Raw genomic sequence first — 10,747 nt, forward strand, 5'->3', positions numbered from 1 at the left:
CCTCCAGTCTACTCCCACTCTAGTCCATTCTCTGCTCATCCATCATTGATCTTCCTAAAACACCAAGTCTAACCATATTCCTTTTCTATTCAATAAACTCCCCATCACCTCCAGGATCAAATATAAAATATCATTTTTCCAGTTTTTTTACACACCTTACAGTAACCACCCACCATCACCATCACTGTGATATAGTGACACTGCTCTCCTTGCTATTGCTCATACAAGAACCTCAATCTCCCAAATGTCCCCCATCCTGAAAATGTCTCCCTTATCCATACTTTAAGCTTCAAGCCCCCAGATAAAAGCTCCTCTACAGGGAGCTTTTCCCAATCCCTCTTATTGGACTGCCTCAATCCAGTTGACTTGTCAACTTGTACCCTTGATCTCACTCCCTTTTTCTAAGAGCTAACCCATTAATCATTTATATCCTTCCTTCTCTAATTTCCCCCAATCAAATGACTCATTGTCCATTTTCCTATAATCTGCTCAGTCCTTACCTCATTCTTCAAAAATCTTTCACTTATGTAACAGGCTAGATTGGTAACTTGGGTTTGAAATTTCAGTGAAATAAGGGACTAGTTATTCGATAGTTAGCAAAAGTAGGTTTGTTTAGTTATAATATGGAAAGGGTACTCAATGAGGATCAATATGGTTCCTGTCATTGCCTCACAGAAATGCTTCTGAGCAGCAGAGCAAGATGGAGTGACTCCCACTTAATTGTAGGATATCTTTATTGGTATGGCGAACCCCAGTAGGCAAAATGGTATTTCACCCAGCCCCTTCTCCACCCCTGTGGCCAAATTGGTGAGAGACCCAATTTAGACTGTTCTCCTAATGGCCTTGATCTGATTGTTTAGAGGACATATTATGGAGTGATGACATGCTCCAAAACTAATTGTATATATCAGAGAGAGATCAGCAAGATTTCTGTACTGGTCCTGAGGCCAGATCCTCCAAGGTAAGGGCCCTTTGGGCTACTGGAGGAAGCTGAAAGTTAGGGATAGGTTTAAAGGCCTCAGCCTCCCATGGAATGACCACCTATTTTGGAAGAGTACTAACAGCTAAGAGACATGAGTGAGCATAATGTTGAATCGCCATTTTAAAGTTTTCAAATACAAGCCACTTGGGTTCTACCTGTCTTGTGAGACAGCTATCTCCCATTTCATATGAGGCAACTGTTTTAAAAATTATTGTATAATTTGATATCCTTGGTTCAATAGTAAGTAGATTCCAATAATAGGCAAGTACCTACTCTTTTTATTTCTTTTTTATTTACTTATATGTACAAGTATAATTTCTTCCCACATTTCCCTCTCCCACTCATCCATCCTTGCCCAAATTAAACAATTTTCAAAATAAAATATAACAAATATATATATATATGTGTGTGTGTGTATGTATGCATATATATGTGTGTATATATATGTATATATGTATATATATATATATACATATATATACACACATATATATACTTCATTAAAACAAATTTCCACATCTCCTGCATTTTAAATCCATCATCTTAATGATAGGAAGTAGATTTTATCTTTAGCTGTCTGGACTCATGATTGATGATTGCATTGATCAGAGTTCTAAATACTTCAAAATTATTTTTCTCTATAAAGTTATCATTATATAAATCATTCTTTTACTTATTTCCTTCTGCAGCAATTCATAGATGTCTTCTTAGGTTCCTCTGAGTCTTTCTGTTTCATCATTTCTTAGTGGTATAAACAATATTTCCATCTTCTAGAATCTAGATGATGCAGTGGATAGAGCACTTTCCCTGGAGTCAGGAGGACCTGAGTCCAAATCTGGCCTCAGGCACTTAACACGCGCTGTGTGACCCTGGGCAAGCCACTTAACTCCAATTGCCTTGCCAAAAAAAAAATTCCGTATTCCAACATATATGCTGTAATTTATTGATCAATTCTTCAATGGTTGGTAACTCCCTTGTTTCCAATTTGGGACGACTATGAAAAAGCTGCTACAATACTTTTGTATATATAGGTCTTCTTTTGTCTTTGGCATATAAATCTAGTAATATTTAAATATATGGATACATAGTAATAGTTATATAGGTATTTCCTCTTTTAGGGCAAGTCAAAGGATATGCAGTTTAGTAGATTTTTGAGCATAATTCCAACTCACTTTCCAGAATGGCTGAACCAATTCACAGCTGTGTCAAGAGTATACTAGTGGTACTCCCAACACTGCTCATTTCCTGTTTTTATCATCTTTTCAAATATGATGAATATGAAGTAGAAAGCAACTACTTTTCAAATTAGTATCAAACCAACAATAATTAAGTTCCTAATATATGTATAATATTGTGTTAAGTACAGGGTATATAAAAACAAGCAAAAAACCTCAAAATAAAACAGTACATATTCTCAAGCTCATATTCTAATGAAGGAAGCAACATGCAAACAACTATTTACAAATAAGATATAAAGATTCATTGGAGATAATCTCAGATGTGGACCATAAAGATTGAGGACTGCGAAAGGCTTCTTGTAGATTGGTTAGATTCTAACTAGACATTGAAGAAGTCAGGAGGTGAAGATGAGGAAGGAGAGAGCAAAGGAATTTTAGAAGCAAATCAAGGGGACATAACCTGCAAACAAGCCTAATCATCAATGAAAAAATAAAAGTACAATCAATAGAAGAGTTAGATACTTATGAAGCATTCCTACAAAGAAAATCAGACATGAACAAATTGTTCTTTGCAAACACTTTAGAGAGCAGAAAATTAGGAAAGAGAAATAACCTCACCTGAGGTCCACAATTGTTAAACATTGTATAAGTTTTGGGAATTTCTTAAATGTATGAATCAGTTGTGCTGAATTCATTTTTTCCTCTAAAAACAAAAGCAAAACAAAATTTTGTCATATGAGATGGTTCTCAAAGGTTGGCGAAAGAACATGAGGAGATATTATGGTGAAACAAAACACCAATAAAAATTATTTTTAATCCTCCAATTGATAAATGGTCAAAGGATATGAACAATTCTCAGACGAAGAAATTGATACTATTTCTAGCCATATGGAAAGATGCTCCAAGTCATTATTAATCAGAGAAATGCAAATTAAGACAACTCTGAGATACCACTACACACCTGTCTGATTGGCTAGAATGACAGGGAAAGATAATGCGGAATGTTGGAGGGGATGTGGGAAAACAGGGACACTGATACATTGTTGGTGGAACTATGAACACATCCAGTCATTCTGGAGAGCAATTTGGAACTATGCTCAAAAAGTTATCAAACTGTGCATACCCTTTGATCCAGCAGTGTTTCGACTGGGCTTATACCCCAAAGAGATACTAAAGAAGGGAAAGGGACCTGTATGTGCCAAAATGTTTGTAGCAGCCCTGTTTGTAGTGGCCAGAAACTGGAAACTGAATGGATACTCATCAGTTGGAGAATGGCTGAATAAATTGTGGTATATGAATGTTATGGAATATTATTGTTCTGTAAGAAATGACCAGCAGGATGATTTCAGAAAGGCCTAGAGAGACTTACATGAACTGATGCTGAGTGAAATGAGCAGGACCAGGAGATCATTATATATTTCAACAACAATACTATATGATGATCAATTCTGATGGACGTGGCTCTCTTCAGCAATGAGATGAACCAATCAGTTCCAATAGAGCAGTAATGAATTGAACCAGCTACACCTAGGGAAAGAACTCTGGGAAATGACTATGAACCATTACATAGAATTCCCAATCCCTATATTTTTGTCCGCCTACATTTTTTATTTCCTTCACAGGCTAATAGTACACTATTTCAAAGTCCAATTCTTTTTGTGCAGCAAAATAATTATTTGGACATATATGCTTATATTGTATTTAATTTATACTTTAAATATTTAACATGTGTTGGTCAACCTGCCATCGGGGGGAAGGGATGGGGGGAAGGAGGGGGAAAATTGGAACAAAAGGTTGGGCAGTTGTCAATGCTGTAAAATTACCCATGCAGATAACTTGTAAATAAAAAGCTATTTAAAAAAAGAAAAAAATTATTTTTAAAAATATAGCAACTGGTAATGTCACAGATAACAAAATTAATTGCCCTAGAACCAACCCCTCTCCCCCCAAAAAACCCCACCAACAACTAAAAAGAGAAAGACAACTATGGTATTAAGAATAAGAATAAAAAAATAATACAGGGAATTCTTTCTAAAAGTACAGAAGGAAACAAAAGTGAAATTCAAAATCCAATACAAGTGAGGTAAAGAAACCCTGAAACATCATGAACTAAGTCTCATAATACTGTATCTATAGGGGAATCCAAGTTTTTTGTTGTACTGAGTTGAAAAATTGAGAAGGCACATAAAAGGAGAGAGAGAAGGAGGAAGCTAGAGGGAAATATGGGATATGCCATAAGTGAAAGATTAACAATGAAACAGTCTTGTAATTTTTAGGAAGAAGAGAACCCACCGAATGGGTAAGGGACACAAAGGAAAGAACTAAAAAGAAGGAAAGAAAAGAAAAAAAATCCTGTTTCATTGGTGGAAAAGGGTAGTGCTAAAAAATGCTCCAGTGGAAGGAGACAAATGGAAATGTAGTTATTGTTCACTCATGTCCTACTATTGATTATCCCATTTGGAGCAGAGATACTGGAGCCATTTCTTTCTCCAGATCATTTTACAGATAAGGAAACTGAGGCAAATGATGTTAAATGACTTGCTCAGCTAGTGAGCATCTGAGGCTGATTTGAGTTTAGAAAGATCAGTCTTCCTGACTCCCAGCCTGGTCCATCCACTGTATCACCTAGCTACATTTAAGTGGAGTTGGGGACCTTAACAATGGATTAACTATTTAGGGATTTAGACTGACCAAGTTCCTGGAGAAAATTGTCATCCTCTGGAATGAGTGGGAAAATCTGGACCCAAAGAGAATAAATTAGGGTAAGTGGGAATCATAGGGGAAATCAGAGAGGTCAGCACAATTAGAGATATAATTAAATTCGTACAATGAGGCAATACTCTATTACCTGCAAGAATAGGCATTTCTAAGAGTGAAGCATGACAGAGAAAAAAAGGAACCTCTACAAGACAATAACATAGAAACTGTTTAGAAGAGGGACCTCAAATATATTCTGATGGAAGTGGATCTCTTCGATAAAGAGAGTTAATTCAGATCAAAGATGGACAGAAGCAGCCACACCCAAAGAAAGAACACTGGGAAATAAATATAAACTGCTTGCATTTTTGTTTTTCTTCCCAGGTTATTTCTACTTTCTGAATTCAATTCTCCCTGTGCAACAAGAAAACTGTTCGGTTCTGCACACATATATTGTATCTAGGATATACTGTAACCTATTCAATATGTAAAGGACTGCTTGCCATCTAGGGGAGGGGGTGGAGGGAGGGAGGGGAAAAATCGGAACAGAAGTGAATGCAAGGGATAATGCTGTAAAAAAAATTACCCTGGCATGGGTTTTATCAATAAAAAGTTATTAAAAAAAAAAAGAAAAGAAAAGAAAAGGGACCTCAAAATGGATCCTTTAGAAGTTTTAATTCCATGAGTAATATAAAGATGAAAGAAATTAAAAATAAGGGCCATGAATCAAATAATAAAAATCTAGAATAGACAGTAAAAAAAGAGAAATAATGAAGTAAATGAGGGAAATAAATTCTTGTTGGAAAAAAGGTACAGAAAATGAACATTTAAAACTAACAAAAGTTTTAAGGGGAAGAGAGAATGGGAGATTTTTTTCTCAAATAAAAGAAATTTTAAATACCATAAAGAATAAAGAAAAAGTAGTAAGAAAAACTCTAAAACTAAAGGAAAGAGTAATGAGAAGTGTACTGGGGAGGAAGGTATGGAGTGAGAGGAAGAGAGCCAGAGGAAATAGAATTGTCAAAGATTAAACAAAAATAACTGAAGGGACAAAATATTATCCAAAAGAGAAAGATGGGGAACAGAAAATATTAGAAACAAGTAGAGGAAGATAGAAACCTAATTCTCATTTATTTTTTTCTGTGTAAATGTTTTTCTTTATTTTTGACATTTTCTTTTGAAATTTTGAGTTCTAAATGATCTCCTTCCCTCCAATCCCCTCCTCCACCCATCGCGAAACCAAGCAATATGATTTCAATTATATCTGTGAAGTTATGCAAAACATTTTCATATTAGCCATATACTTTTTTAAAGCAAGAAAAATAAGAGAATGTTATGCTTTAATTTGTACTCAGAATGTTATCAGTTCCTTCTTTGGAGACAGATAGCATTTTTCTATCATGAGGCCTTTGGAATTGTCTTGGATCATCATATTGATCAGAATAATCAAGTTCTTCACAGTTGATCTTCATTACAACATTGTTGTTACCATGCCCGTCATTTCCTGTTTCTTATATCATTTTGCATCAGTTCATATAGATCTTGCCATGAAACTCCCCTTCATTGCTTCTAGCACAATGATGTGCTATCACAATCATATGCCACAATTTGTTCAACCATTTCCCAGTTTATGGGCATTCATGTAATTTCCAATTCTTTGACACTACAAAAATATCTCCATAAATATTTTTGTACAAATAAGTTTTTTTCCTTTGTCCTTGATCTCTCTAGAATACACACTTAGTAATGGTATTGCTGAGTCAAAAAATACGCACAATTTTATAGCCCTTTCGGTAATAGCTTCAAATTGTTTTCCAGAATCATTGGACAATATAATGTACAGACAATCTCTATACTCTACCAGCCATTTTCTGATGTATGTAGTACACTAATTAAGTCTAAGGTACACAACATTTGTAGATCTGACCAAGGCCTTTGATACTGTCAAATGTGAGGGCTTATGGAAAATTATGTTAAAATTTTGGTTGTCCAGAAAAATTCATCAGTATTGTATATCAATTTCAGGCATATTTGCCCCAGTTCTGGATAATGGACAATGTTCTTGAGCTTTCCCAAGTCACCAATGGATTGAAGCAAGGCAGTGTGCTTGTTCCCATACTTTTTAGCATGATGTTTTCAGCCGTGTTGTCTAATGCCTCCCACACAGCATCAAGCTCAGCTACTGTACTGATAAAAAGTTCAACTTGAAAAGGCTACAAGCTAAGACTAAAGTGGAGGGAATGTTGGTTTGCAGATGGTTGTGCACTCAGTGCAACTTCAAAAGCTGAGATACAACAAAATATGGGTTGATTTTCTGCTATTTGTGCTAATTTTGGCCCACAAGACACCAAGAAAATACAGATACATCATATGTGGAACCATTAGTTACAGCAAATGGAAAAGTTCTGAATGGTGTGGATTAGTTTACTTATCTTAGGGCTATCCATATTGATGAGATAGACACACTCATTGCCAGAATTAGTACAGTGTTTAAAAGGCTCCAAACTAATAGACTAACCAACCAAATTAGACTTACTACTAAAATGAAGGTCTACGAAGCCATTGTGCTGAGCTCATTGTAACATGTCTGGGAAATCTGTATATTATATAAGTGCCATGCCAGAAAAATTAATCCACTTACATTTGAATTGTCTTAGGAAAATTCTGAACATCACCTGGCAGGATAAGATAGCAAATATTGAAGTTCTTGCTTGAACTAAGCTGTTAAGCATTCAAACTCTGCTGCAAAGCATGCAGCTACATTGGGTTAGCCACAGTGTGTACACTTGCCAAAAGGACTATTATATGGAGAATTCACATAGGACAAAGTCAGAAAAAATGATACGACAGTGCTCTCAAATTCTCAAAACTTTAGAATTGATTGCAGATATTGTCAGCAAGTTCCCTCCAGGCTGAAGGGTCTTAAACCTCACCCAGAGTTTCCCCACTGACTGTATTCTTTAACTCTTCTAGGAATTCTTATCGGACTGGGATCCAATTAGCATTTTTCTTTGAGGCTTTTTTTGATAGCTATTTTCACATTGTTGTCTTCTTCTGGGCTTATGTCTTGGTCTTCCTGGCCACCACAGTAGTTTTTAATAGTCAAATTCTTTTTTTTATTGTTGCTTGCTCATATTCCCAACCTGTTTCTTAATTTTGAACTTTATGTTAAAGTTGGGCTCTGCTTACCTGGAAGTGGGGATTCATTGTCAAAAGCTTCAGGCTTTTTCATTTTATTGTTTTCAGAGCTAGTTCTGGAGGTTTGCAAATTTTGGGTTTTTTCAATGTGCTGTGATCCTGAGAAAGATGTAGTCACTGCTCTCCTGGTCTTCTCTGTGGTCTTTACCAACGAAGAGTCCCTAATCACCCTTAGCTGCATTGTCTAGTGCTCCTCTGTGCTTTGATACTGTAAGATTTCGTGTTCCAAATTTTTCTCCCTCCTTCCCTTACCTCCTCTTCTCCAAGACAGCCAGCAATTTGACATAGGTTAAATATGTGCGGTTCTTTTAGACATATTTCCATATTTGTCACATTGTGCAAGAAAAATCAGCCCAAAGGGGGGAAAAACATGTAAAAGAAAACAAACAAAAAATCATAAAAATACTGTACTTTGATCCACATTCATTCTTATAGTTCTTGCTCTGAATGTGGATAGCATTTTCCATCTCAAGTCTATTGGAATTGCTTTGAGTCACCACACTGTTGAAGAGCCAAGTTCATCATAGTTAATCATCACTAATCTCGCTTTTACTGAGTATAATGTTCTCCTGGTTCTGCTCACTTCACTCAGACTCACTTCATGTAAATCTCTCTAGGTTTTTCTGAAATCATCCTGCTCATCATTTATTACGAACAATAATATTCCATTACATTCATATTCCATAACTTGTTCAGCCATCTCTTAACAGATGGGCATCCACACAATTTCCAGTTCCTTGTCACTACAAACAGGGCTGCCACAAGCATTTTGCACATGTGGATCCCTTTCCCTTCTTTAGTATCTCTTTGGGCTATAAGCCCAGTAGAAACACTACTGGGTCAAAGGATATGCACAGTTTGATAGACCTTTGGGCCTAGTTCCATATTGCTCTCTAGAATGGTTGGATCAGTTCACACAACTCTACCAACAATGCATTAGAGTTGCAGTTTTCCCAAATCCCTTCAAGTATGTATTATCTTAGCTAATCTTTGCATTTCTCTCATCAATAGTGGTTTAGAGCATTTTTCATATGATTAGAAATGGCTTTAAATTCTTCATCTGAAAATTGTCTATTTACATCCTTTGACCATTTATCAATTGAGAATGATTTGCATTCTTATAAATTTGACTCAATTCTCTGTATATTTTAGAAATGAGGCTTTTATCAGAAAACACTGGCTGTAAAAGGTGTTTTCCATTTTTCTATTTTCCTTGGTTGCATTGGTTTTGTTTATGCAAAAGCTTATTCATTTAATGTATCAAAATCATCCATTTTGCATTTGATAACATTCTCTAGTTCTTCTTTGGCCATAAATTCCTTCCTTCTCCAAAAATCTGACAAGTAAATTACCCTTGATAGTCTCCTGATTTACTTATAGTATCATCCTTTATCTGACCCACACTTTTGACCTTTTTTTTTTTTTTATGAAAAATTTCTTATCCTTCTAGGAGTTGATCTGGGCTCAGTGCTTGTGGTCCTGGGAGCCATGGACTTCACTGGGGTTGGCATTGTTGCTGGTTCCCAGGCAGCAGAGATGATGCCAGCCCCGGCTGCTGCCAGTGTAGCTTGGTGGCTCTGCTGCAAACTGTGGGTGAGTGAGGGCTGAGGAGTGTAAGAGGGAAAGAAAGAATAGCTCAGGACTTGCTTTGCCCTTCAGGGTATGTGTGTGCAAGAGAGAGAGAGAGAGACAGAGACAGAGACAGAGGAGAGAGAAAGAGAAAGACAGAGGAGAAAGAGAAACCAAAAGGGTAGAGAGAGACAGAGACAAGAGAGAGGAGAAAGAGGTAGAGAGAGAGAGGCAGACGCAGACAGACAGAGACAGAGAGACAAGAGAGAGGAGAAAGAGGTGGAGAGAGAGAGACAGACACAGACAGAGAGACAAGAGAAGAGAAAGAGGAAGAGACAGAGAGACAGAGACAGAGAGACAAGAGAGAGGAGAAAGAGGGAGAGAGAGAGAAGGGAGGAGAGGGGAGAGCTTGTTTGTGCATGACTATCCCTACCTAGCTATGTCAAAAAGACAAAAGAGGAAATTGCTCTTAGCAGAGGGAAGAGGAAGAGACAGAAAATTGGCCAGTTTCCCACAGGACTATTCACCCCTTCCCCACCTGGAGCTCTGCAGTCCTCGTTTCTTGTTTCCTTCCTCTGTGGTCTCCCATGTGTCTGTATGTGCACTTGGGACCGTGTTGTGGATGTCACCAAACTTGAGAGCCCGAAGGAGCCTTATCTACCAACCCCTTGATATTAGCGGGCAAATTGCAACTCACTGGGAAGTGACCTGCCTAAGGACACAAGATCTAGTTCTTTTCTCACCTCAGTTAGCCCCATCCTCTTCCTTCTTCCAGGTTCATCTGGACTGTTAACTGGGGTAAATGTAGCCCTGGCAGGAGTGGGTTTAGCAGTTGGAGGAGCCATTGCAACATCGCTTCTTTGAATGTGACACAAAAACAATTCAGTAACCAAGAAACAAAATAAAACTTTCCTCCACAAGCTGTGTGGTTTCTTCACTGAGGTTTGTGTATTTGTCACAACGCTTTATTCTCACTCCCCCAAGTCTGCACTGCCTGTGTGACCCCTCTGTCCTGCGAAGAGAGACTGGCTCTCCTAGCTTCAGGGTTCTAGAGGAACCACTGAGTGACTAAGCTATCACTGTCTCAAAAGCCCTGACATTTCCCCTGAACAATTAACTCAAT

The 10,747-nt window shown here is 37.2% G+C and overlaps 1 long non-coding RNA gene across 1 annotated transcript; it reads left to right on the forward strand.

Moving 5' to 3' along the window:
* Nucleotides 1–1,496: 1,496 nt before the first annotated feature.
* On the forward strand, nucleotides 1,497–10,544 carry LOC127555398 (uncharacterized). Its single transcript, XR_007952208.1, has 2 exons — nucleotides 1,497–9,648; nucleotides 10,400–10,544. It is a non-coding gene; the product is annotated as an uncharacterized LOC127555398 (long non-coding RNA).
* The last annotated feature ends 203 nt before the right edge of the window (nucleotides 10,545–10,747 follow it).

Source organism: Antechinus flavipes, chromosome 3 (assembly GCF_016432865.1).
Source record: "Antechinus flavipes isolate AdamAnt ecotype Samford, QLD, Australia chromosome 3, AdamAnt_v2, whole genome shotgun sequence".
In the NCBI taxonomy this organism is placed as follows: domain Eukaryota; kingdom Metazoa; phylum Chordata; class Mammalia; order Dasyuromorphia; family Dasyuridae; genus Antechinus; species Antechinus flavipes.